This window comes from Canis lupus, chromosome 18 (genome assembly GCF_011100685.1).
Source record: "Canis lupus familiaris isolate Mischka breed German Shepherd chromosome 18, alternate assembly UU_Cfam_GSD_1.0, whole genome shotgun sequence".
In the NCBI taxonomy this organism is placed as follows: domain Eukaryota; kingdom Metazoa; phylum Chordata; class Mammalia; order Carnivora; family Canidae; genus Canis; species Canis lupus.
In genome coordinates this window covers 29,845,060-29,855,206 of record NC_049239.1, presented here as the reverse complement: position 1 = coordinate 29,855,206, position 10,147 = coordinate 29,845,060, and the positions used below count along the sequence as shown (strand labels likewise).

The 10,147-nt window shown below is 34.4% G+C and overlaps 1 pseudogene; it reads left to right on the top strand.

Annotated features, from left to right (window-relative positions):
* The first annotated feature begins 7,644 nt into the window (after positions 1-7,644).
* Positions 7,645-8,250, top strand: LOC100688663 (annotated as a pseudogene).
* The last annotated feature ends 1,897 nt before the right edge of the window (positions 8,251-10,147 follow it).

Below are 10,147 nucleotides of genomic sequence, written 5' to 3'. Positions count from 1 at the left end.
TTTTGGCTAGGGACAAGGCAAAGATATTAAAACTAACATATAAACATGGATCTTTTTTAATATCACTTTCTGAATTATCAATAAGATGAAACTTAAGTCATAGGAGAAAATTTGGTGACTCTTGAGGATTTGTGAATAGGCACAAACATTTTTTGACTCAAGAGGAAGCATATGTGGTTTTGATAAGTTGTACTTATCACAGAACACTATAACTGGCATATTTTTATGTGCATGAAAGTCATTTTGTACAATTGGTGGAAAGATTGGATTTAATTTATTGATCTTATATTTGAATGAAATAGAGTCATTCATTTTTATTGGTCAAAATGAAGAGACCTATGAAGATATGTTCATTTTCTAGTATTTCATAATAAAATAATTGGTAAAGAATTTTTCAAGTATATATTATCAATATTGTGCATTATACCATCTAGAAAAAACACATGTACACCTACACCATAATATACAAAAGTAGTGAAGTAGCAGGTTGAATCAATGGAACTACACAGTTTGAAGACAGTCATTCTATCATTCATAAGTACTTTGTCTCAAAAATCTTTCTTTTTCTATTTTCTCAATGTGCTCAATGGAATGGAAACAATGATAAAGTTATAAAAAGAAATCAGAAGTTTGTTATAGAGAATAAACAGATGGTTACCAGAGGGGATGTGGGTGGCCAGATGGGTAAATTGGTGAAGGGGATTAACAATATACTTACCTTGATGAGCACTGAGTAATACGGGGAACAGTTGAATTACTGTATTATACACCTGAGATTAGTAAAACACTGTATGTTAACTATACTGGAACTTAAAAAAAAAAAAAAAAGAAAAACATCCAGAGTTTGTATATTTTTATTTTAGGCTAATTTGTAATAAATAGGAGGCTTACTCTGTTAACCAAATATGCCTTTAGTGAGGGAGACAGACTGAGTTTTTGAGATCAAGTTTCAACTGTTAATTTTCTTAAGAAAAAAAATTCACTGTAGTATGTAAATATCTGGATTAAATAAACACATACTCATATTAATAATGATACAGAGTGGCTTACAGAGTCACTGTAAGATATTTTCCCCCAAGTCTGGATAATCTTGAGCCAAATCAACATGGCAAATCTGCAAATTTTAGGAACTCTATGGAAAAGAGTTATACATTTTTGAGAGCTGGATAAAAGGAAAAATATTTTGTTAAGAGCTTGCTATGTGTCAGGCTCTGCAATAGACATTAGAAATAAATAAGATACAATTGATATCAATTTAATATGAGAAATAAGCAGGTTTCTTCTATTTAATATGAGAAAATACTTTTAAATTAATATATTCATATAACAAAATTTTTAAATATTTAGATTTTTAATGTAGTACAATCATTATGATGAACTAGTTATAAACCCAAGCAAAGCAGAGCTGCTGGCTACAAGCTCTGTCTGCAGAAATGACTCAATAAAATCTTCAAAGAAGGAAAAAAAAAAAAAGCTTCAAAGAAGCAATTATAAGGAGTTGATTTTGAAGGCTCTGTTGAACTACACCAGGAAGATGCAAAGGAGCATGTTTTATATAACTGAATCAACAAAGCCATGAAACAGCCAAGTAATTTTAGGCAGTGCAAGTCACTACTACCATTATTATTATTAATTATTATAGATTAGTGTGCTTGGAAATAGAAGCTAAGTAGACTTTTAGGAATTGAGTCTGAAAAACCAGAAAGATAGTCTAAGTATCTTTGACACACCAAACCAGCTGAAACCCTAAATATGATGGGAAACCACTGACTGGTTGTAAGGAAGGAATAACATAATTAGATTTGCATTTTAGAAAGATGATTTTGTCAGTATTTAGAAGAGCCAACTCCGGTAGGAGCTTGTTCCAATCATCCAGTTAAGTCCTTCTGTGCACTACGTCCCTTCTTTAGGAAACTGCTGACTGCTGTACAGCTTCTCTGCATCACATTGGTTGTCCTCTACCAAACTTCTTAGCCACTCACTCTGTGCCCTGCCAGACTTCCAAAGGGCTCCAAGGAGGAAAGTGAGTTGGGGTTTGGGAAAGGGTTGTTTGGGTTTATCTCTAAATCTTCCGTTTCAGGAGTTAGGCCACCTGCTGTCTCAGATGCCTCAGGAGCCCTTGCTGCCTTTCATGTATGCATATTTTCTGTTTTATTTTGTTTTGTATTTTCCAACTTTTCAGGAAACCCGGATATTCTAGCTTGTGGTTTGGATGGTAGATTCCAAATTTATCTTATATATATAATAACTAATGAGTCTTAATAGAGTGTCATGTATGTCCCAGTAATAACAGTGTGTTGATTTATAATTATGATTAATCCAATCTGTGCGACTAAACTTCGAGACAGAAAGTAAAAAGAATTAGATGACAAGTGCCATCTATACTTTAAGCCAACCTCCTAATTACAGCAGGCAGGGCGTTGAGGTTTAATTACTGCAATCCTAACAATCACATAGGGCACCTAGTATTTAAATATGTTGTAAAATTGCAGAGTTTTAAGATTACAAGTAGCCCTGATTAAAAGAGTCAGAATGCATCTTCCATGTCCTCCAAAAGCATTCAATGAACCACACTCTCTCTAGCATTTTACTAACAGTCAAGACAGGCCTGTGATTAGAGTCCTGTAGCTTCATATGAAATCAATGTCCACTTCCTGTAGAAAAGATTTAATTTGTGTGTCAATCTTGTGAATATAAGATTCGATCAGGACCTTCTAGTGAATGAAGAATGAGACTCCCTCTCCTCCCTTTCCCCCATAAACAAACACTGCATAAAAGCTTTGAAAAATGACATTAGAAGAAAGAAACTTGGATGATTGTCCCATGCTTTGCATACTTAAGGATTTGTTTACGCTAAAACATTCACAGCTTCCCATATGTGTACCCAACAGACATTTCAGTACTTCTTAACTTTAGAAAATGTAAAATGACCAAAACTACTATATATTCAGGAGTACTTTCGAGTAAAATCGTACTTTAATAATAAGCATATCGTTTATATATATGAAATGGTGGAGCATTTATGTAAGAGACATAAGCTTTTAAATCTAAAAATATTCTTGATACTCAGCAGGTTGAAGTATAAAAACTAAATGAAAGTGTGTAGAAGAATGATGAAAGTTAGTGCAGAAACACTATTACCTCCTTATATATTAATATTAAGTTCATGATTACTATAACATTTCATCAACCGATCACAAAATTAGAGAAGAGTGCGTCATATTATCATTGAGCTAAAACAACAGAGCACACACACACACATATACATATAATCAGTAAAAAAATATGTGATTTCATAAGACATGATTTCTGTATTGCATTAAGAGAAAAATGATATTATTCTTACATTCAGACTACTTACCTAACATTATGTTTTGATTTATGTAAGACAGTTTTAAGTGGAACTTCTTAGAATACTTTGAGACATTTTTTTTTTTCATCAGAAATATTGTAAGTGCTGTCCAAATGTTGGAAAAGAATAGTTCAGGGCTTAAAAAAAAAACAAAAGATCACTTCATCCCAATTGGATATTTAACATTCCCTCAACTGGTTGGCAATTTTGCATTTATTCCTGGTTTGGAAACAAATATTTCTAGCTCCAAATGGAATAGGGTGCTGAAATAATATGATAATCTGTCCCTTTTGAAAAAATTAACATATTTTTTTAGGTTTCATGCCAAAACACTTTGTTAAGGTGTTTTTATTTTTGCTTTTCCTTTTGTTTTTGTCTTTTAGAAGGGCAAAACCTCTCAGATTTTTAAACCTTTTGTTGTACTTCCTAGGGATTTTTTTTTTGTACTACTTTTTTTGTTTAAATCTTGTTGGAAGTTGATCCGCAACTATCTATCTAGCCATCAAATCCATGAAATTAACAATTTTAATCTCTTGATTAGCTATAAATAATAGTGAAACTAGGACTATATACCAATTGTTGAGTGAACTGGTATAAATTAACCTCCCCTTCCCTGTTGGATTCTTTAAAATCTATATTCTAATAACTAATAATTTCAGATTCTATTTACTTCCATTGGATTAAAAGCTCCACAAAGGTAGTAACAATAACTCTGAGCTTTATGCAAAAGTTGCTCATTAAACATTTATGGGATTTAATTAATCAATATTTTTGTTATACTCCAGGTTGGCTAACCTAAAGAAACAGTTGATACATTCACAAGGACACAAAAGCACTCCAAATTCCCATGGAATTAATGGAATTAATCCCAAATGATTTCTGGCAACACAGATTCATAAAGTACTCTGAAATTCTTAGAGGAATGGCTTCCTCAATTTATATATTTGTAGACTTGTCCCTTATAAGTCCTGCTGTATCAGGCTCTGGGTTTTGGATCATGGGTTTGAGAAGAGAGCTACTGAATTACTGTTAAGTATCATTGAATTTAAATGCAAAAGCTGTGGTCTAACTATGATTTTACCCAAATTACTATTTTTGTCAAGTAAAAAATAATGATGAAATATATTTGTTGAGCCATTAGCATGTGCTGTGCATTATTACATGGTTTCATAATAAACTCATTTAATTTCATTTAGAGGAGATGGTTACTTTGATTAATAAAATACATGTTCTTCTAACTGCGGTTTCACAGAACTTTTAGATCATTATTTTTTTTCTATTGATGAATTTTAAAATAATATAGATGACTTTAAATAATATGCATGACAATGAAAAGGGAATCTCATATTCAAAATATTGAAAAAGGGATCCCTGGGTGGCGCAGCGGTTTGGCGCCTGCCTTTGGCCCAGGGCGCGATCCTGGAGACCCGGGATCGAGTCCCACGTCGGGCTCCCGGTGCATGGAGCCTGCTTCTTCCTCTGCCTGTGTCTCTGCCTCTCTCTCTCTCTCTCTCTGTGACTATCATAAATAAATAAAAATTAAAAAATAAATAAATAAATAAAGCTAAAAAAAAAAAAAAAAGATTTTTTTTTCAAAATATTGAAAAGTACTAGAATTGTCCAATGGCTGCTCTACAATTTGAGTACTAGAATTGTCCAATGGCTGCTCTACATGTACTATTTCTTTCAGAGAAATTCATTTTTTGTGACTTTTTAAAAATTCAAATTCAATTAATTAACATATATTATTAGTTTTAGAAGTAGAGTTCAGTGATTCGTCAGTCTTTTATAATACACCATCTAATATAATACCCAGTGCTCATTACATCACATGCCCTCCTTAATGGCCACGAAATTTATTTTCTAAAACCTAAGTTCTATGTTGTATTCTTTTCACCCTAAAATACAGCTGAGTAGACGCCATTAACTAATTTAAATAATTACCAAGAAGAAAACTTTCAGTTAGTGGGCACCTTCTAGAATAAACCCGGTTGTCTTTTCTTTTCTATAATCCAACACAACGAGAAATCCAAACAAATATACGTCTTTAGGTAATAGTTACCCTAAATTAGAAGCTTTTAGGTTTCGACTCCATTTGTATGTCCCCATTTCTTAAGGTAACTATGTATCCATAAAAACTTATCCATCTTCCAAGCAGAAACTGCTTCAAAGATCTTTTATTCTTAGGTAAGGAGTGCATGAATCACTAATTACAAAGCATTTCTCAGCTTTCCCACGTACTTTCATCTTGTGAAGAGATTAATAGCCATCCTTGAGACAACAGCTGCTTTCTATTCATCAGAGAGAAGCCAGTGGCTGGCAGCTCTCCTCGAGGACTAAGGGAAGATAGGACATGGGCTTAACTGCATGGTTCCTAACCTGAATGTGGAGACAAAACAGAGAGCTTCAGGCTCTGTGGAGTCCCCGAAGATTGTGATTGATTTTTCCCCGTTGGGTGAATATACCCATCATATCTTTAATTGTATGCCGCTCATTCTATTTTCTGTGTTTTCGGTCTAAAGCCAGAACAACCCTACAGACCATCGTGCCTCACGCTGCTTTCGTATCTACGTAGTCTAGGAGCTGGCTTGATGGTTTTTCGCAGTGTCTTTCATCTTCTCTAATATTTTAAAAAAGAAATTAATTCTTCATTCTCAAGATTATGCAATTTTAAAAACGGAGAACATTAGAGAACTAATTTAAACTATATTCTACAGTCAACTTCTGGTTGGGAATTAAGCTGTAATGCCTGTGCTATAATCACTTCAAAATATATTTGTCAAAAAAAGGAATTCATCAGAAGATTTGGGGAAGATGGTACTGTAGGAAGCACCTGGGATCTTTTACCTCACCCAAGACAAAAATTGCATGGCAGGATCTGTCCAATGTAAGGAACTCTAGAGTCTACTGAAGACTTGCAACATCCTGGGGAAGACTTAATAACTTGTGGTTAATTCAGGGCAATTTTGCCTGAGCACAATAACAGTTACCCATCCTCCCCACCCCACCCCACCCAACAGCCAGGTCTCTGCAGACAGATAGTCTACAACTACATGAATGAATCAGTCAATCAATCAATGAATGGTTAAACAAAAAAAAATCACAGGCCCAAAATGGCATCAGTTAGGTTAAGGCCCCAAGTCACTAACCTGACTGCAGTTTCAACCCCCCAGAACTTTAACCTCTAACCTGTCAACATGGGAATCTCCTGGTCTGCACTAGGAAATTACTGATAAACCCCTTAGGAGGGTGACTTGTGCCTAAAACAACACATTTGTTGCTAATAACTCATTTTTTCACTTCCTCTCTACCTTTCAAAACCTCTCCTTTTCTGTAGCCCTACAGAGTTCCCCTCTGCTTGCTGGAGGGACGCCGCCTGATTCAGGCATCAATTAATAAAGCCAATTACATTTTAAAAATTTACTCAGCTGAATTTTTGTTATTTAACAGTATATACTTGGGCAATTATAGAGCGTAATCCCCATGGTAACCACAAGAAAGGGGCTTTCAGAGGAAATAATTTACATAAGGACAAAGATTTTTTTTTTTAAGCAGATAGATCCAAGCTTGTTACAAGCTTTTAAGTGGATCGATCCAAGCAGATAAATCCCAAGATTGTTTAGGATATATACGTGAACCCCTTGGCTATTTTTTTCAGTGCCCTTCTCATTGTTGAATTCTGTAAAATGTCAATATTTTACATTCTTCCACTCCAACCAGGCAGGTATCATTTTCTCATTTTTTTTTTTTTTTTTTCCTGGAAGGAATTCCCAACACAAAGTTTCCCTAGTCAGCAAAGAAGGGCTGTTAGAGAGCATAACATTCAAGCTGTTTGGGTGCAAAATTAATGCACACATCCTTTCTGCTTCTAGGGTAGAAATGGAGTTACTCCAGCAGCTGAATGTTACATCCTCAGGTTGTTGGGAAATTAATCCTGAATTTGCCAGAGGGGACTAAAAATACAGTTAATAGGAAAAGTCTGGTAAATAGCCTTTGCAGCTCAAAGATTCAAAGAATTAACCTAGACAGAAAGGTTTGAGCTGGCTTAAAATTTCAATAGGTTTCTTACATGCTAAATCTAATAACCAGAGAGTAGAACATAAGGGACTTGAAAGACACCATCAGGCTATGTAATACAACCAGGAGGTTCAACCATCGTTTACCGGCATATACATAAAAATGGAATATGAAAGTTAAAGCCAAGATTTACAAGAACACAGAAGCAAGAATTCAAAAGCTATGGAGGAGCCAGCTCTCTGAGGGTCACTAGCACAAAGATCTCTCCCATGACAATGTCTTCCATGAAGATTCAGTGTCTTTTACTGAAGAACTGCTGGTGCTGGGAATTCTCCAGGGTAAGAGGAGGCATCCAGTTCTCTGCTCTTCCTAGATATTCCTGCAAAAAAGATTTGCCTGTGGGATTTGCTCAGGAAATGAGTGCAGCAAGTGACTGTGGGTGCCCCCATCAGTTCTGTGGCACTTCAGCAGTCAGGAGGCTATGTCGGTCGCCACCATTGGAACAGAGTTCTACGCTTTGAACTGGGACAATCATTCTGCAGTTGTTCAGTAGATAAAGACAAGAAAAACAACTGAGTCAATGATGGAAGGTAGATCATGCTGGGAGATAGTTGCTGTGTGAGGAAAATGCCCCAGCAGTTCTGGAGCAGCACCAGGGGTCCTGGAACTCCCTCTTTCCTGGCCACCATGTGGACAAGTACTTTGACCAGGTGGACATCTCCAATTGGTTGGATTGGTCCCTGGTCCACAAAATCTTCTGCAACACGGACAGCCCATCCTACTCTGCAGATGCCTTTGACAACCAGCAGACAGGAAAGATCTGTGTGTGCCTTTTCATTATTCTTCTTAATATTGCTGGTATTTCTTTTCATATTATGTAACCAGTTAAGCTGCCTCTTCCTCAAGTCACATAAAAAGGTCCTTATTTGTCAAGTAAAAAACTGTCTGATGTTAATAAACAAAAACAAACAAAATAAAACAAAACAAAAACAACTACTTAGCCATAGAACTCAATCTGTATGTTAATTATAATTTGGAAGAAAACATTTAATTTTAAGATCTATTTTAGGCATAGCTATTTATTTTTCCACTTGACAATACAGAATGCTATCTCCTAAAAACTAAAGAAAAAATATGAGGATAATACAAGAAAGGTTTTTCCTTACCTCTATTCTTTACAGTAGATGTGTTATATTTCTATAATCCTGCAATCACATTAGAGTAACTCAAGACTGAAATTACATGTACATATCTGCTCCTATAGAGTAAGAGTTAATAACATATTGTATAAAGTCTCATATATGGAAGGCTTGCATCAGAAAGTCAAGAAAAACACACATTCTATGTCATTCATATAACTTTTGGAAAAATGCAAAAATACTATTCATGAAAAGTAATATCAAATAAGGTATAAACTTTCATAGATTCAGATTCTATCGGTTTTGTCATATATCTTTGAGAGTGAGTATTTGAAATCCAGTTGTATCTGACTTACCTACTACAATAATATATATTCAATGTTATTCTAAAATGTGCTTGGAATTATATAGTAGGATGTAAGTTTCCTGGTCTTGGGGTATATATATTGAAGGATTTTAAAATCAATATATAAAATCTATTTCTATGGAATAATCTGATTTGATTTTTTAAAAGAATTTTAAATTAGTATAACTCATATGGTTTTATAAAAAAGAAATATTGGCTGTGTACTGTCTGAAATAAGACAACCCTGTCCCAAATTAATTCTAGATCCCATCTGCTAGTACAGAATTGGCCTTGTAATCCCCTAGCCTTGGACTCTGTTACCACATTGACTGATGCTGCATTGAAGTAGGCATCTATTATTGCTGTAGGTTAAGGCAAAATTGGGAGAAATTGTAATAATATCACCTTGTGAGTGAGACAGCACTATACTTTAGAGATTAGTAAACAGAAGTCCCCAAAACTTAAATAACTTGTTTGAAGCTAAATGGCTTATTTGCAGCTAAACAGTTTTAGCTTTGAAACAAAATCATTTTATTTCAAGCTTTATTATAGTGCCTTTTGCAATTGTAGACATCAAAACATGAAATGTTAACTCATTCTAGTTCTTCTGTAAAATGTTAGTGAGAAATATAAATACATTTGTAAAAATTCATTAAAATCTCATATATTCAAATCTCCCTATCTTCTTTTTTTTCCTTATCTTCTTAATATAGAAAGTGTTGCTTAACTTTTATATACATATATATATATAGTAGAATATTACATATGTACATTAGAATATTTTCTAATTTTTTTTTTATTGCCAGGGCATAATTTTTAGCACTGAATCTATTGTTGTACTGTGTTCTCCATTAAGAATACAGTGTGAAGAGTGGTCAAAAGCTTTCTTCCCAGAGTACTACACTGAGCAATTTTTTTCCTAGAGGAGTTATCGTTTAGAAATACAAAGGGTAGTAGGTCAGTAATTCAAAAAGAAGTCTCTGAAAAATATTTTTTCAAGCTTATCCTACCGAAAGAAAATTTCACAAGTTCCTAGCATGCCATGTTTGGACCTAATTGGAATTAGGAAAACATTTCTAAGAGGAATGTATACATCTCTTCACTTCTTTGATTTTGTTTCTCTGAAGGGAATGTTTTTTGTATATAGACATGAAGTCAACTGATCTCTGTCATTTGCTTCAGTTTCAGCTTCTCAGTCATGAGCAATGTCCAGTGAACTGCAGATTTTCATCAGAGAACAAGGCCACCTGTGAAGCCAAAGCATGATGAATAGTTGGCACTGTTACCCTGAGG